Source organism: Astatotilapia calliptera, chromosome 23 (assembly GCF_964374335.1).
Source record: "Astatotilapia calliptera chromosome 23, fAstCal68.1, whole genome shotgun sequence".
In the NCBI taxonomy this organism is placed as follows: domain Eukaryota; kingdom Metazoa; phylum Chordata; class Actinopteri; order Cichliformes; family Cichlidae; genus Astatotilapia; species Astatotilapia calliptera.
This window is the reverse complement of record NC_137443.1, coordinates 24,830,082-24,846,431: the sequence shown is the minus strand read 5'-3', so window position 1 is coordinate 24,846,431 and position 16,350 is coordinate 24,830,082. Positions and strand designations below refer to the sequence as shown.

At 45.1% G+C, this 16,350-nt stretch overlaps 1 pseudogene; it reads left to right on the top strand.

The window, feature by feature from the left end:
* Positions 1–8,438: 8,438 nt before the first annotated feature.
* Positions 8,439–9,496, top strand: LOC113015573 (leucine-rich repeat-containing protein 3 pseudogene; annotated as a pseudogene).
* Positions 9,497–16,350: the final 6,854 nt, after the last annotated feature.

Here is a 16,350-nt window from a genome sequence, read left to right as displayed (position 1 = left end):
ACGGGTGAAAATCTCCTCCACCAGCTTCTCGGCCGTCGTCATTGCGACAGTCCATAGCCACCAACACATACCGGTTCCCTGACTCTTTGACGGGGAAAGGCCCTAGGACGTCCACTCCCACTCTTTCCATTGGGGCCCCCACCAGGTACTGCTGAAGGGGGGCAGTGGAGCGTTGAGTTGGGCCCTTCTGTGCCGTGCAGGTGTCACAGCAGTGCACATGAATTTCCACATCCCGTCGGCAGCCAGGCCAGTAGAACCGTCCCCTGAGGCGGCGGAGAGTTTTGGCGTTCCCATAGTGTCCTGCCCCCACCGAGCCGTGGACCAGCTCAAGCATTTGCGACCGCAGCGACCAAGGCACCAACAGCTGCAGGAGATCTCTGCACTGACCGGGGGCCCGCCATCTCCGGTACAGGAGGCCGTCGTGGGTCTCCAGATTGTTGTGCTGGGAGTAGTAGGCCTTCACCTCGGGCTCCTGTCCCGACACCCCCGTCCAGGCGGGGCGTTGCGCCGCCTCTAGCCAGGCCCCCACCTAAACCAACGTCGTGTCGGCCTCCTGCTCCCGCTTCAGCTGCTGCGTTGTCAATGGGAGCCACCCCCCTCCGCCGGTTGTGGCCTGAGCAGTAGCCACCCCCAGCACCTCCTGGGCCCGCTCCTCCTGTCGCAGGCAGTAGCGGCACTCGGCGGCTATGCAGGGCTATCTGGAGAGGGCATCAGCGTTGCCATGCTGTCGACCTGCCCAATGCTGGATCTCGAAGTCATAGCCCTGAAGGACCTCCAGCCAGCGGGCCACCTGCCCTTCTGGGTGTTTGAAGTTCAGGAGCCAAGTCAGAGATGCATGGTCAGTGCGCAGGAGGAACCAGCAGCCGTGCAGATATGGCTGGAAGTGCCGCACCGCTAGCACTACGGCGAGCAGCTCCCGCCGGGTCACGCAGTAGTTCCTCTCGGCTCGCCCCAAGGCACGACTGAAGTATGCCACCACCTGTTCTCCAGCCTCGTCCTGCTGGGAAAGGACCGCCCCGACTCCTACATTGCTAGCATCAGTGTCCACAATGAAAGGTTGCCGGGCGTCGGGGTAGGCCAGGACTGGGGCTCTGGTGAGGGCCTCCTTCAGCTGTGCAAAAGCCGCAGCACAGGCCTCCCCCCAGCCAAACAGCTGTCCCTTATCAGTCAGGCGGTGGAGGGGGCTGGCCATCGTCGCCAACCCCTTGATGAACCGACGATAGTAGGAGGCTAGGCCCAGGAAGCTCCGCAGTTCTTGGACATTTGAGGGAGTCGGCCAGTCCCGGACCGCAGCCACTTTTGCGGGGTCAGTGGCGACACCTCGAGCGCTGATCACATGGCCCAAGAACGTGGTCTCTCTCGCCAACAGCCGGCATGTCGCGGGGTTGAGCCGCAGCCCAGCTCGTCGGATGGCACTCAAGACCTCGCTCAGGTGAGACAGTGCCCTGTCGAAGTCGCCACCGTGCACCAACAGGTCATCCAGGTACACAACGCAGCGGCTACGAGGGATATCCACGAGCACCCTCTCCATCAGCCTCTCAAACGTCGCTGGCGCATTGCAGAGCCAAAATGGCATGACCCTGAACTGCCACAGCCCCTGTCCAATGGTGAATGCAGTCTTAGGCCTTGCATCGGGGGCTAGCTCCACCTACCAGTAACCGCTGCGTAGGTCGAGGGAGCTGAACCAATTGGAGCCGGTAACGTAATCTAGGGCCTCGTCGATCCGCGGCAGCGGGTATGAGTCCTTCTTGGTGACTGCATTGAGACGGCAAAAGTCCACGCAGAACCTCGGGCTGCCATCCTTCTTCCCCACCAGAACCACGGGTGACACCCATGGGCTATTGGACGGCTCGATCACCCCAGCCGCAGCCATCACACGGATCTACTCTTCCGCTACCTGCCGTTTTGAGAGGGGCAGCCGGTGTGGGCGCAGACGGATGGGCTGAGCAGAGCCGGTGTCGATGGTGTGCTGGACCAGACTCGTCTGCCTACAGTCTTTGTCACTGGCGGCAAAGATGTCCACATTCTCGTCCAGGAGGCACCTCAACCGCTGGCGCTGGTCGACGTTGAGGCCTACGCTGCTGCACTGCCAAAGGTCATCAACAGCCTCGATGGTCTCAGTCGAGGGAGGTTGAGGCTGAGGCTGAGGCAAGTGGAGATGACCCGGAGCCACCTGCATCCGAAATCTGCTGAGCGGCAGCTGCCTGACGCCTGTCTCGTCTGGTCCCCGCTCCCTGCTTTTGGCCCTGCTGGAGGGCAAAAGTCTCTGCGCCAAGAGTGATAGCCAGCTTTGCGGTGTCGACGCAGGCCCCCCAGTGGCTCAGCAGATCCAGGCCAATGATGCACTGGTCTTGAATGTCGGCGAGCCAGAAGTCGTGCACCAGCTCTAGATCCTTCACTAGGATCCGCAACGGTTTCTTCCCCCGCATAACGGTTTTCTCCCCCGTCACTGTCATCAGCTGGGTGTCTGTGGGCAACCAACGCTTCACCAGTGGCCCGGATGTTTCAGGGAGCACGCCAGGTCGTATCAGGGAAATGGTAGACCCCATGTCCACCAGGGCCTGGCATGGCAGGTCCTCAACACAGCAGCTCAGGTAGAGTCCCTTGAGGTGCCCAACTTGGCCCACCACTGTGCATCGTCCTTGGAGGGGGGCAGGAAGCTGGAGCGGTGGTCCCCTCGCTACACTGCTCCCTCCTCATTTCCCTGAGGCTGCGTAGTTCCGGTCTTCGGGGCTGGTGCTGGGCAGTCACGCGCCACGTGGCCAGGCTCATCGCACCGGTAGCAGCGGTCGACGAGGATGCCTCCGGGGCACCGAGGGTTGCAGCTGGGACATCTCGGCGACCTCCCCCTCCCCGTCGCAGTCTGCGGCTCTGATTTGGGGGTAATTTGGGGGGGGGCACCTCCTGGTTAGGTCGCGAGGTGAGCACCGGCTCGGCCCTTTCAACCTCAAGGAGCACCTCACGGAGGGTCTGAGGCATGGCCAGGCGGACATGTTGGCGTAGTCGCTCTGGGAAAAGTCCTCGCAGAAAAGCATACAGGCTTAGCTCCTCACGGGCTGCTGCTGGAAACTCCGGGTAGCCATGACGAGCATACAGCAACACGTCTGCTGCAAAGGTGCCCAGGCTCTCGCCTGGTCGACGGCTCCGGTTGGCTAGCTGCTCTCTGCTCTGATCAGTGGAGTGCCGCTGCCCGAATCGCCTCTCGAGTGCCGCGGTGAGGGCCTGGAGCTCATGCTGCTCTGCCGGGGCTAGGTCAAGGAGTATCTGCAGTGCATCTCCCTCTAATGCTAGCGCTAGGTGTGTAGCAGTCTCCTCTTCGCTCCAGCCACTATGTCTGGCGGCTAGTCGTGGTAGGCATAACTGCTCGCGGTTGGGGGCTCGGCATGTGGCCCATGAAGCATTGCCCTAGCAATATATAATATATATATATATATATATATATTAGGGGTGCAACGATATTCGTATCGATATTGAACCGTTCGATACAGTGCTTTCGGTTCGGTACGCATATGTATCGAACAATACAACATTTGTAATTTATTTTATCAACTTTCCTTCTGACGATGCTGTCTGTGTTGAGCGCTCAGTGAATCTGCGTTCGACTGCTCCGCCTAGGCTGCACTGTCGAGCGCAGATCCACTGAGCGCTCAACACAGACAGCATAGTCAGAAGGAAGAGCGCAGGGCAAGCTAGCAAGACAGAAGTTAAGCTCTCCTTGTAACATGGACCTCCCCCACCCTCATTCAGATCTGGCGTTTGGAATTATTTTGGTTTTCATGTGATGTATGACCCTGAAGGTAAGCGAGTCATGGACTAAAGTAAAACAGTATGTTGGATGTGCCGTGCAATGCTCAATTACATGGGTGGGAACTAGTGTGTTAGCGCAGTTAGCTCGTTAACGTGTTGGCCGTCTAGTCCCATGCACGGGGCGATCGGCGGTAGCTCGTTAACGGAGATTTGCCGTGTTGTGGCGTTAAGGTCATTTCAACGAGATTAACCTGAAAGCACTAGTGGGAACACAACACATATGACTGCACATTTACGCCGACATCATCCTAGTGCAAAGACAAAAACAACAAGCATGCTACTAACTTTAGCCGAGTCATTTAGACAGCTGTTAGCACATGATTCTCCTTATGCTGCTGAGAATATAGCCCAGAAGAAGCGGATAGTATAGCTTTTATTTTGGAAAGAGACATTTCTCTGTAATAAACTCTCTTTTCCAAAGATGAGTGATTCCTCAATCAGATACAGGGCTTGCAATATCGCTAGCCCGACGTCCTGGGGCTAGCGATTTTTTTCAGTCGGGCTACCAAAATCTATCTCTTCCCTGCCCGTCGGGCTATTGTAGGAAGGAAAAATATATGTCAATGCTTTTGCATTCTTTCAGAAATGTAGCTGGGTAATTATGTCATTGGCATCGGTGAGCCACTGTCAATATGTGACATATTGAAATCGCGTTTGAATTTGCGCTTGTTTTTTTGCTTTCACTTTGCAATCATGCGAACTGTGTATAGAGAGCGACAGCACTGATCTGTGAGTGATGATAATTTGTGCACCAATTCCTCTGACATCGTCTTATTAATCGTTAGCTTACTATGCAAACATGACAAGTGAAATCTCCCGCAGCAAGCTTAAACATGTGAGAGGTTGATCGCGCAGAGAATCGCTGAGCTTATGTGAGTGCCTGTGTAAAAGCAGCAGGATATATATTTTAGTTCTGCTGAGCCAAATAAGACAGGTCAGGGTGAAGAAGTGACAGCCAAAGAAAAGCTTACCACAAAACGGAGAAGTTATGACAAATCAGACTATAAGGCAAAAAGAAAGTGCAGCTTTATGGTTTCATGGACAAAAGAATTTCTGTGGCTGCAATATGATGAGCTAAATAACCAGGGCTGCACATAAGTGGTCCGCAGGTGCGCATTCGCTGTCAAAATAAAAAACACGCACAAGGGTTAGGGTTAAATTTAAAAACTGTACTTTTGAGTTAAAATATATATTTATAATTTTAATAAATGACAAATTAAAAAGGCATGAACATTTTTTTTGTATCGAAAAAATATCGAACCGTAACACCAAAGTATCGAACCGAACCGTGAATTTTGTGTATCGTTGCACCCCTAATATATATGTATATATATATATATATATATATATATATATATATATACAGTTGTGGTCAAAAGTTTACATACACTTGTAAAGAATATAATATAATGGCTCTACCGAGCGTCCCGTTATTTCTAAAACTCTGATTTTTCTCTGATAGAGTGATTGGAACAAATACTTCTTTGTCACAAAAAACATTCATGAAGTTTGGTTCTTTAATGACTTTATTATGGGTTAACAGAAAAAGGTGATCACATTTTCTGGGTCAAAAATAATCATACGGCAACATGAATTAGCAATTTTGGTGACTTAGAAAGTTGTCAGTGAACTGAGCTTCATAGCATGGCCTCTTAACTGCTTGTGAGCGATTATGAGTGACGACAGCTGGTGACTTCTCTTAGGCCAGTTAAATAGGGCTCATTGGATACAAACGCCCACAAACGCTACAATGGGAAAGTCAAAGGATGGATCTGAAAAAGCTAATTATTGACTTGAACAAGTCAGGAAAGTCACTTGGAGCCATTTCAAAGCAGCTGCATGTCCCAAGAGCAACAGTGCAAACATTTGTTTGTAAGTATAAAGTGCATGGCACTGTTTCGTCACTGCCAAGATCAGGAAGAAAATGCAAGCTATCACCTGCTGCTGAGAGAAAATTGGTCAGGAGGGTGAAGAGTCAACCAAGAATCACCAAAAAGCAGATCTGCCAAGAATTTGAAGCTGCTGGAACACAGGTGTCATTGTCCACAGTTAAACGTGTTTTGCATCTCCATGGACTGAGAGGCTGCCGTGCAAGAAGGAAGCCCTTGCTCCAAAAGCGGCACCTTAAGGCTCGACTGAAGTTTGCTGCTGATCACATGGACAAAGATAAGACCTTCTGGAGGAAAATTCTGTGGTCAGACGAAACAAAAATCGAGCTTTTTGGCCACAATGCCCAGCAATATGTTTGGAGGAGAAAAGGTGAGGCCTTTAACCCCAAGAACACCATGCCTACAATCAAGCATGGTGGTGGGAGTATTATGCTGTGGGGCTGTTTTGCTGCCAATGGAACTGGTGCTTTACAGAGAGTAAATGGGATAATGAAGAAGGAGGATTACCTTCACATTCTTCAACATAACCTAAAGTCATCAGCACACAGGTTGGGTCTTGGGCGCAGTTGGGTGTTCCAACAGGACAATGACCCCAAACACACATCAAAAGTGGTAAAGGAATGGCTAAATCAGGCTAGAATAAAGGTTTTAGAATGGCCTTCCCAAAGTCCTGACTTAAACCCCATTGAAAACATGTGGACAATGCTGAAGAAACAAGTCCATGTCAGAAAGCCATCAAATTTAACTGAACTGCAACAATTCTGTCAAGAGGAGTGGTCAAAGATTCAACCAGAAGCTTGCCAGAAGCTTGTGGATGGCTACCAAACGCGCCTAATTGGTAGAGCCATTATATTATATGCTTTACAAGTGTATGTAAACTTTTGACCACAACTGTATATATTCTGAATTAATTTATTTTCTAATCCCTTTGAGTTGGAAGAAAACAAGAAAACACATTTTTCTATCACTGTGGGCAGGACCCCTCAAAATTTCTACTTAAAGATTAGACAGATTTTTTTCTTCCATATTTAAAAAATGCTAGAATCTATCATGAAATGATTATCAACTTTAGTGTGTCAGCCTACAAAGCGGTAATATACAGTGCTACTGTACACTACACAAAAAACTTTCTGTGTTGTGTACGTTTTCCCGGAGTCTTCCAAGTGCTGTATTTCCCGGAAGCAAACAAAGGAAGAACCAGGGCTCCAGCGGTGCTACCTCACCTCTCCATCTCTGCGCACACACACACACACACACACACACACACACACACACACACACACACACACACACACACACACACACACACACACACACACACACACACACAGACAGAGAGAGAGAGCAAGAGAGAGAGAGAGAGAGACTCACCGCTGCTGCTGCTGCTGCAAATACACAGACAGGAGATCCTGACTAAACTGCTGGACTCTTTAAGCAGCTGCTTTTTCTCAGCTAGATTCTGAGCGGAGACGTCTGTTTGTTTGCAGAGGATGAGGCGGTGATTTACTCCTGGATGTTTCTCCGGTCCGTTTAAAATCCAGCAGGACAGAGTGAAGCTGTCAGGTAAGTTACCAACTCCAAATTTAGTTTAAAATAGTTAAGCCAAATGAGACCAAAATAGAAAAAAAAAAATTTCTGCCTGTATTGATCAGTATAAGATTACTTTATCATGAATAGGAATAATAATGTATGCAAAAGTGTTTCTATGGTATTCCTAAGGGGAGCTGGGCATTTATTGTTGTAATTGTTAATTAATATATCAGTTAATCAGATACTTTTTACATTAACATTAACATTAACAAATTAATTAAGTTTGCCATTTAGAATATACTTTATCGTGTAAAATATCAAATAAAGAACAAAAATAGAAGGTAGATGCTTTAAAGGAAATTTAAACTCAATTAGCTGAAATTTCTGAGAGTTTATCTCCGAATTATGCCCCCATTTAATAACATCTACACCTGTAATATCCTTTTTTATTTCCTGCATCCTTATCTCTGCTACACCCACGTTAATATCCCTGTAATTTCCAAAAGGGCACCGCAGTTTCTGAAACATTAGCTTATCGTATGAACATCATTCAGAAGCCATTACACAGCAGCTTGTTTGAGACTCACAGTCTTGATCAAAAAGCTGCTTATCACTCAGTCTGCACCTTGTCATCGGCCTGAATACAGTGCATCCTGTAGAGGGTTTTAATTTGCATCCCGACCTTCGATGCTCTCACATACATCACTGCTAACCTTATAGACTACAGGCAACTTCTTATTTAATCACAAATCACTGTTTTTCAAAGTTCATCTGATGCATATTGATGAGCCCACACCTTGTTTAATGACTTGTCGTTTTCTCGCGGGGACAGATTTTGAGTTGAGGGACCCATGCTATAGAAAACCTTGTATTATTATGATAATCTTGAACTTTACCAACTTCCCCCTCCAAGGAGGAAGGAGTCGGAGAAGAGGGGGAGGATTTTATTTATTTATTTACTTTTCCTGGAAAGAGGCTGTGAGATGAAGGGGCCGCGATATCTTTTTCACCCTTTGTTTCACTGTCATCTTTTTTTTCTCACAGGTTTCTTGCAGCCGGGCGGAGAAGAGGTGTCCCTCCCACCATGGACTACATTTCCCACCGTGTACTGTCTCTGGGTTACATCATCCATACCTCACTGTGAAATTTCATTTAGCAAGTATGCAAACTTTCAAACGTTTGCCTTCTTTTGAGATGGATCAGTTAACTGTCAGAATAAACGATGTTCAAGCGAATGTTGAGAATGAAACTGTAGCCACATCCTTTGCTTGAATGTATTTCATGCCTCTAAAGCAACACACCCTCATACCAGCAGCACTGATTTCAGTCCTAACGCTGGCTAATGGGGGCCTCTCAAAGGTGCAGGTCATCCATAAACCCTTCTTCTTTTAGTTCTCTTTTCTTTGTGGGAACACTTCTCTTCTCTTTGATGATGACCGCCTATGCCTGCCCTAAGCTCTGCCACTGCACAGAGAGGAACGGCATGGTGGTGCAGTGCACTTCGCGCAACCTGGAAAGCATCCCGCCGAACTTACCCAAGGACACTGTGGTTCTCCTGCTCTCGTCGAACCAGATCCGACACGTCCCAAAAGGAGCCTTCGCTGACCTTCACCGCCTCAGGGAGCTGGATCTATCTCACAACGTCTTGGAGAGCGTGGAGGTCGATGCCTTTCAGGGGGTTTCCGAAGCCCTGCGGACCTTGGATCTTTCAAACAACCATCTGAGCGGCCTCCCCAGGGACACCTTCACCAAGCTGCACGCCCGAATCCGCCTCTCCCAGAACCCCTGGCACTGCGAGTGCTCACTGCAGGAGACACTGAGGGAGCTGAGGCTCGACCCTGAGACGGTGAACGAGGTCAGCTGTTTCACGTCAGAGCAGGAGGAGTACGTGGGACAGCCGGTGATCCAGGTCCTGGACTCAGGGATCAACTTTTGCAACTTCCACCACAAGACGACTGACGTAGCCATGTTTGTGGCCATGTTCTGCTGGTTCTCCATGGTGACAGCTTACATCATTTACTACATCAAACACAATCAGGAGGACGCCAGAAGGCACATGGAGTACCTCAAATCACTGCCCAGCACTTCTCACATGAGCAAGGACTACGACACAGTGAGCAGCGTGTTTTAGGATGAATATGGATCAAAGTGCAGCGATGAATACAAATGACAGAGAGGCAATGAATATGTTTACAGCGAGCAATACTGAGAAGTGACAGGCGTGAAGGCACAAAGATTTAAGGAGGAGGTTTTAAAATGTTGCTGTCATCATCAAGTGCAGGCTTTAAACAAAAAGAAAGACACAGCTCAGACTCAGATATTTTACTTCTTTAATAACAAAAGATGTCAGATCCTTATTTCTCACTCCAGTGTATTTAACACACCTCAAAAGTTTGCATATCACACCAAGTTATAGAAGTTCAGCTACCAGCTGAGGAGAACCTGAGAGCCACTTGAGTGTGAAACAGAAATGAGCTCCTCGACAAATAATTCCCATGGCTTCACAGAAAAATATCCAAGTTTGATTTTGTTTAATGCATTTAAAAAAAAAAGAAGAAGCAGGGGGACCTTTAGGGGCAACAGCAGAGAAATTAGCTGTAGTAGCTGTTAATCTCTGTTAAAACTGATATATGTTTCCCTCCTAATGTTAAGATGATGTATGCTTAATGATGCAATGCATAAAGGATATAGGTGTTGTAGAGAGGATTTGATGGCTGTAGGAACCCCTGTGACACCCCTGCACTGTCAATTTAAGGTGGCTTGGCAGCCCAGAATTACATTTCACACTTGAGCCCTCGTTTTGCTTCAAATGTTGATGAGTTTGTAACTTTTGGAAGAAGAAATATGATAAATTCCTGCCACAAAAACAAAGTTCAGTTTGAGAACTGAACTGATCGTCTCTTTCTCTATTTTTGCTTAACTAAACTGCACACACGAAATGTTTCATCAAATTTCAGATTCTGGAAAGTCTAGTCGGCCACAACTAATTTGGCTCAAGGATTCTTCCGGCTAAAAGGGAGATTTTCCTCCCCGCTATCGCCAAGTGCTTGCTCACATGGGTCACTGGATTGTTGTGGCTTTCTCTGTATTATTATAGGTTCTTAACCTTACAATATAAAGCGCCTTGAGGCGAGCGTTGTCATAATTTGGTGCTATATAATAGGGACATTGGCTTTGTATGACATCTTTCAGAGTAACAAGTAGAAAAAACAGTCCAAAATTGAGTATTTAGAGCAGTCTGAAGTCTGAGCATTTTGTACATAAGGATTCCTTAATTGTGTTCTGAGTGATTTACTTGAAATTTTAACCATGTTTATTATGAGCATTTACAAGTGTAACAGTGTATATTGCTGGATATAAGTGAAAGAATAACAGGTCCCCTTTAAACAAACTCGATATCGACATGATTTAATCTGTTGTCAACATGTAGGCTCATTGAATCTGCACTTCCCCTGCACGGTGGGTGCATGATTGTTGTTTTTTAATTTCCTCAGTCTCTTCCTGCTGCGCCTGACATCTGAAAGCAGCTTAACCAAAGTGGACCCCACCCACAGGTTTTTACACTTCCAACTACTTGACTGTGGAATTCACACCAATTAGGAGCGGCTTGACTTGTAGCACTCGCAGAAAAAGAAGTGGTGACAAATAAGGCAATAACCTGAAAACATGTGTTTTTGTTTGTTTTCATCTATTAATTTGGATTGCATCACACAAATTTCATGCCTGTTGACACACACACTGGTTTTTACTGGAATAATTATTTTATTTAGACTTAACATAAAACCATATTTTTCAATATATGACCTTTTTTGTGTACAAGTTGATGCTCATTAAAAATAGTTGGACAGAAATCAACCAGAAAATATGGACATAGCTGTGATCTCACCCGTTATGTGTGTATTGTTCTATTCATTTATTCATTTATTTTAAGTAACGAGTAATAATCAAAGGGTAGATCGTAACTGAGAGACACTGTGCACTGACAGGGTAGCAATTTGTAGGTAGTCACACCTGAAAGTATTCCCTACTCAGTTTCAAGGGAGTTGTTGAAAGCTCTCCGCCAATCTGCTCAAACAGTCTGCAGGCATAACACATTCCTCACAGTGAGATCCTGTTATCTGTTCGTACAGATTTTACGATGAAAAATACCCCTGGCTCCAAATATGGAAGTCATATATCTTCAGCTGCATAGATCTAGATGGAGCTGAATATTAATACGTCTTAAAACCCAGAAATAGTTTCATCCTACTAACGGCTCAAGTTCATAAATCTAACGAGCCATTGTGGAGGGTGCTTCAGTATCCACAGTGTAGTGATCCATTTATCCGCTACATAGTCGTTTATGCGATTCATGTGGTTTCTATCAAACTGCAAAAGTCTTGAGCCACCCTCTTAATACATCTTCATATTTTGGAAGGAAAATGGAAAATGGGTGTAACAGTTTATTGGCCAGCAAAAACAGAGTATCAACTATCCTAATGAGCCTGAAAGTCAAAATTTGGTGTGACCACTTTTATTCTTTAGCACAGTCTGATCTGTCTTAGGCAGCTTTCTTATAATTTCTTTAAGGAATTGTAGCGGGGCGTGGTCGGTGGTGCCAGGGCAGGGAAGGCAGATGCACTTGCGGAGCATCTGCAATCACGCCTCTCTGGGTTAAAACACTGAACGGGGTCCTATCATGTCGTTGTTGTGGTTGGTGATGTGTGCGGTTGGCTGTGGCTGTTCGTATGTTTATAAGCAACTGTGTTCATAAAGAGATGCTTAAAAGCATAAATATGTCATCGGGTCTGCCGTGGTTCATTACAGTAGTCTTCAGAAATAGTTCTCCAGGCTTCTTGAAGGACATTTAAAGCTCTTCTTGGATGTTTCTGCCTTTTGTTCTGTTCTCTGTCAACATGATCCTACATTGCTTCAATAATGTTGAGGTCCGGGCCCTGGGGAGGCCAATCCATGACTGATAGTGCTCCACTGTGTGTTTTTCTATCCAGTTATGACTTCTCTGTACATACTGACGATGATTTAGATTCATCAGTCCATCAGCCCCGTTATCACTGATTTTCACTCTAGTTCTTGTGTAATTTTCATACATCAGGCTTTTCTCCCTGTTTCCTTTCCTTAAGAAGAGTTTCTTGCCAGCCACCTTTCCACTGAAACCATTTTTCAGTGTTAAGGTGAAATCTTTTTTGATGCTTAAATGATTCATACGTCAGTGTTAATTGCCTTAACAAACATTAACAGTCCTTTGAAAATGATCAGGCACAAAGACTGGACTGAAAGTGAGTGAAAAAACAGCCAATGTCCAAAGAAATAGTTTCAAAGACCTTCAGAAATTCTGGAGAACTATTGCTCAAGAAGAAAATCTGGCTGCTTGGAAGCGAAATAGAAAGAAACGAGGGTGGCTCAAGACTTTTGTACCATATCCAGCCCCTAGAAAAGTGCATTTAACTTTCTTTTTTTTTGCTTAATATCTATCGCTGACCTTGTAGTCTCTAAACCTCGACCTATCCCTTCTGTCACACAGTCAGGACTTTAATTACGATCCACATTACTTTGCTTTACAAGTCCCGAGGGCTGCAGTGTACATCATATTGAAGCGAATATTATTAATTATCTGGATACAGCTGAGGTCAGTGTGTCTCGCTAACTTTAAGAGTGGCACTTCATTAGAGCTGTGTAAGCGCTTTAGTCAAATGGAGAGAAATGCTCAGTACCGCAGCAGAAAACAGCTTTTGTCGACATCTGAGAGGCGCACTGTGTCGATTAATAGCTTTCTTTGTTTGTTAAATACTAAAAACATCACCTCAGACAGGAGAAAGTCAATAAAATTATCTGTTTGTCTTCTCTCTGCTGTTTCTTCTTTGCCAGCACTCATGAATTTTTAGACCTTTTCTCCCTTTGCTTTGCTGTTTAAGTCTGTTATCAGTAGAATCTAAACAAGCCTCCAGTGAACTGAAATATGTAGATTTTTCTCCACAAAATAAGAAAATAAGACTAAATAAAAAGTCCCCTTATAATGAAGTCTTCATCAGTTGACTGTCACACTTCCATTTCTTTGACACTATGTCTTACAAAGTAATTTTAGCTGTTTTTAAGCAATTTTGGAAGGAAAAATTTAGGGATTAAAGAGTGCCTTTTGTGCCGTTGCAGAAGTTCGTATAAAATTTAAGGAGGCAAACTTACATTTTAAGTTTAAACTGCCCCTGCAAAGTGATTTTTACTCCTTTTTTTTCCCAATGATTTTTAGGTGTGTGGGGATTTTTGAGGGGAAATGGAAAATGACAGCTTTGAATCTATTTTCCTTCTGGTTCATTTAGACAGTTCGCATCAAAACAACCAAAAAATCAAAGACACTCATTGTACTTTCAAATGTTAACAACCTGAAAATCAAAGTGCAATACTCTTTTGTTATTCTCACAAGCATCAAACACTCCCTGCACATACAGTCCTGTGAAATAAGTTTTTATGAGTTTTTATGCAACTTTATAAGTGGAGGAATTTTGTCTCATTCTTCAGTTCACTGAGGTTTGTGGGCTTTCATTTATGTACAGCTCTGATTCATTGCTTTTCACTCATTTGCTGCTGTGCTTGGGGTCAGTTTCAGACAAGCTTTAGCTGTGAAACAGATATCCACACATTTGACTATGGACAACTTTGGTATACAGAGGAGTTCATGGTCAAATCCATCACTGCCAGGTGTCCAGGGCCTCTTTCTCCAAAACAAGCTCAAAGACCCCTCCACCAGAGTGCTGACAGCTGATATGAGGTGTTTGGTTTTGTGCATTATACCAAACATCTCCACTTTGGTCTCATCTGTCCATAAGACATTGTTCCAGTCTTGTGGTTTCTTCAGATGCGCTTTTTAGAGAGAAGAGGCTTTCCCTGGCCTTTAGAGTCTTAGATGGAGCTCTTGGTTTTATGTAGTTACATTTTTAATGATAAAACCTGCCTACATGAAACACAATTAATATTTATACATATACTTACTAACCTTCAGAGTAAAATGGGAAGTAACCAAAGACAAATAACTTATACAGAATGTGAAAACTTGACAAGGAAAACATGATAAGAAATGATGCAGAAGAAACTCAAAGCACTGCAAAACTAAAGGGCAATGCAAACAGAAACCGTGTTTTTGTGAGACAAGGTGAAACGTCTCACTGATGCTGAGAGATGAAATGGAGTTTGAATGTACCTGCTGTACTTACAAACCTAACACACACATGCTGTGGTGAATGGTCAGGTGGAAGGAGTGGACTGAAAATTTGTGAAAAAGCAGTCAATGTAAAAAAAAAAAAAAAAAAAACAGGTGTGTGTGTGTGTGTGTGTGTGTGTGTGTGTGTGTGTGTGTGTGTGTGTGTGTGTGTGTGTGTGTGTGTGTGTGTGTGTGTGTGTGTGTGTGTGAGATATATATATATATATATATTACAATGAAATATGTTGGAAGGTGGAAGATTAAAAAGAATTTAATTCTTCCTTGGAGAGCACTTTAGGTTGTGCTACCAGCCGGACTCATTGAAAGTCATAACACCAGCAACAAAGTTGTTCTTAGTTGACATATTCAGCAAGTTCTTCTGAAACTCAAAGCAGCTCCCTGGTGATTTCACTGTATCACAAAACTTTGACTGGACACAAGTGCAACGATGCTTCACACCAAAAGCACAACATCATATTGTTCATTCACGACAAGTAAAATAAACATTGAGTATCGTTCAAACACGTTTTGATAGGCAGCCCAAGGGCGCCCCAGTACAAACCCCTGCAGATAAACCTTGAACAGTGATCCGTGAAAGTGCAGCGTCACGCATCAGCTCTGACCGATAAAGGTGAAGCCTGCAAACGAGTATCTGTTTGTGTGTGCATCTGTGTGTAAATGAGCACTTCAAAAAGTCAGTGTGACCGAGAGGCGTTTAGATTTTGATGGATTGACAGTCGAACTTGATCAAGAAAACATTTTTTCAAACTACTGTAAAGGACAACAGAGAAACTCTCACTTTCATCTGTGTGAAAAACATGTTTAAATATATGGAGAGTTGCACAGTATCTCCTTAATGGCAGTGTGAAAGAGGGACAGACACTCAGAAACCACTGTGATAGTAGCACAGGCTCCCATAACACAACTGCAGCCAGATGGCAACAGAACAACCTGAGGGCTGATGAAGTGAGGAAACTGAATTATCCAGGTAATTTTGTGACATCCGAAGTACCTCCATGGATAAGTTTAACCCATACCATCTCGGGGTTTTTTCAACAAGACTTGCCTTATATGGATAATTGACCAGCTAATTTCGGTGAGCTCATAAACTGTATAAATGTAATGCACAGGTATAAATTAGTGATAAAATTAATAACCACATAATCTAACTCATGTCCAGTTTTGACTTGAAGTAGTGGATAAGGTCGAGCATACTCTTCTGATTCTGTCTTCCTCCCCTCACGCCCAACCAGTTGCAGGAAATGGGCGCCCCTCCCCGAGCCTGGTTCTGCTGGAGGTTTCTTCCTTTAAAAAAGGGAGTTTTTCCTCCCCACTGTCGCCAAGTGCTTGCCGAAAGGGGGTCTTTAACATACAATATAAAGTGCCTTGAGGTGAGTGGTGTTGTGATTTAGTGCTACATAAATAAAATTGAATTGAAATTGATTTGATTGGCTCAAGCTGCCTGTGCATGTGCCAATCATGGCCACAGCCATAACTCCACAGTCATATCTCAATTTTCATCAAGTTTTAAAGCTGTTCATTTCTGCTGTAAAGTTGGACAGTAGCCTCAAATGACCAGTAGAGGAACTGAAGTTTGTGTTGCTTTCATTTTTAAGATTCTTTAAAGTAAAATTAAAGCCAGACAGGTTGAATGTGAGAATAATAAAGAAGGCTGACTTTTTAAATAAAAGGAATAGCCAATCGAACAAGTGAAACCAAAATCCAAAAATGTCAATACAAAAACCGGGACCAAGGCAGCATGTTTTAATGGGACAAGGTGAAGCATGTCACTAATGCTGAGAGATGATATGCCACTAAAAAAGGTTGTAGTGGGAGGTCCACAACTGTGTCATCATACACTGACTGGGATGACACAGGAGATGAACACACACAAAGACTCGAACACAGGCTGAGATAATTCCTTCAGGAATT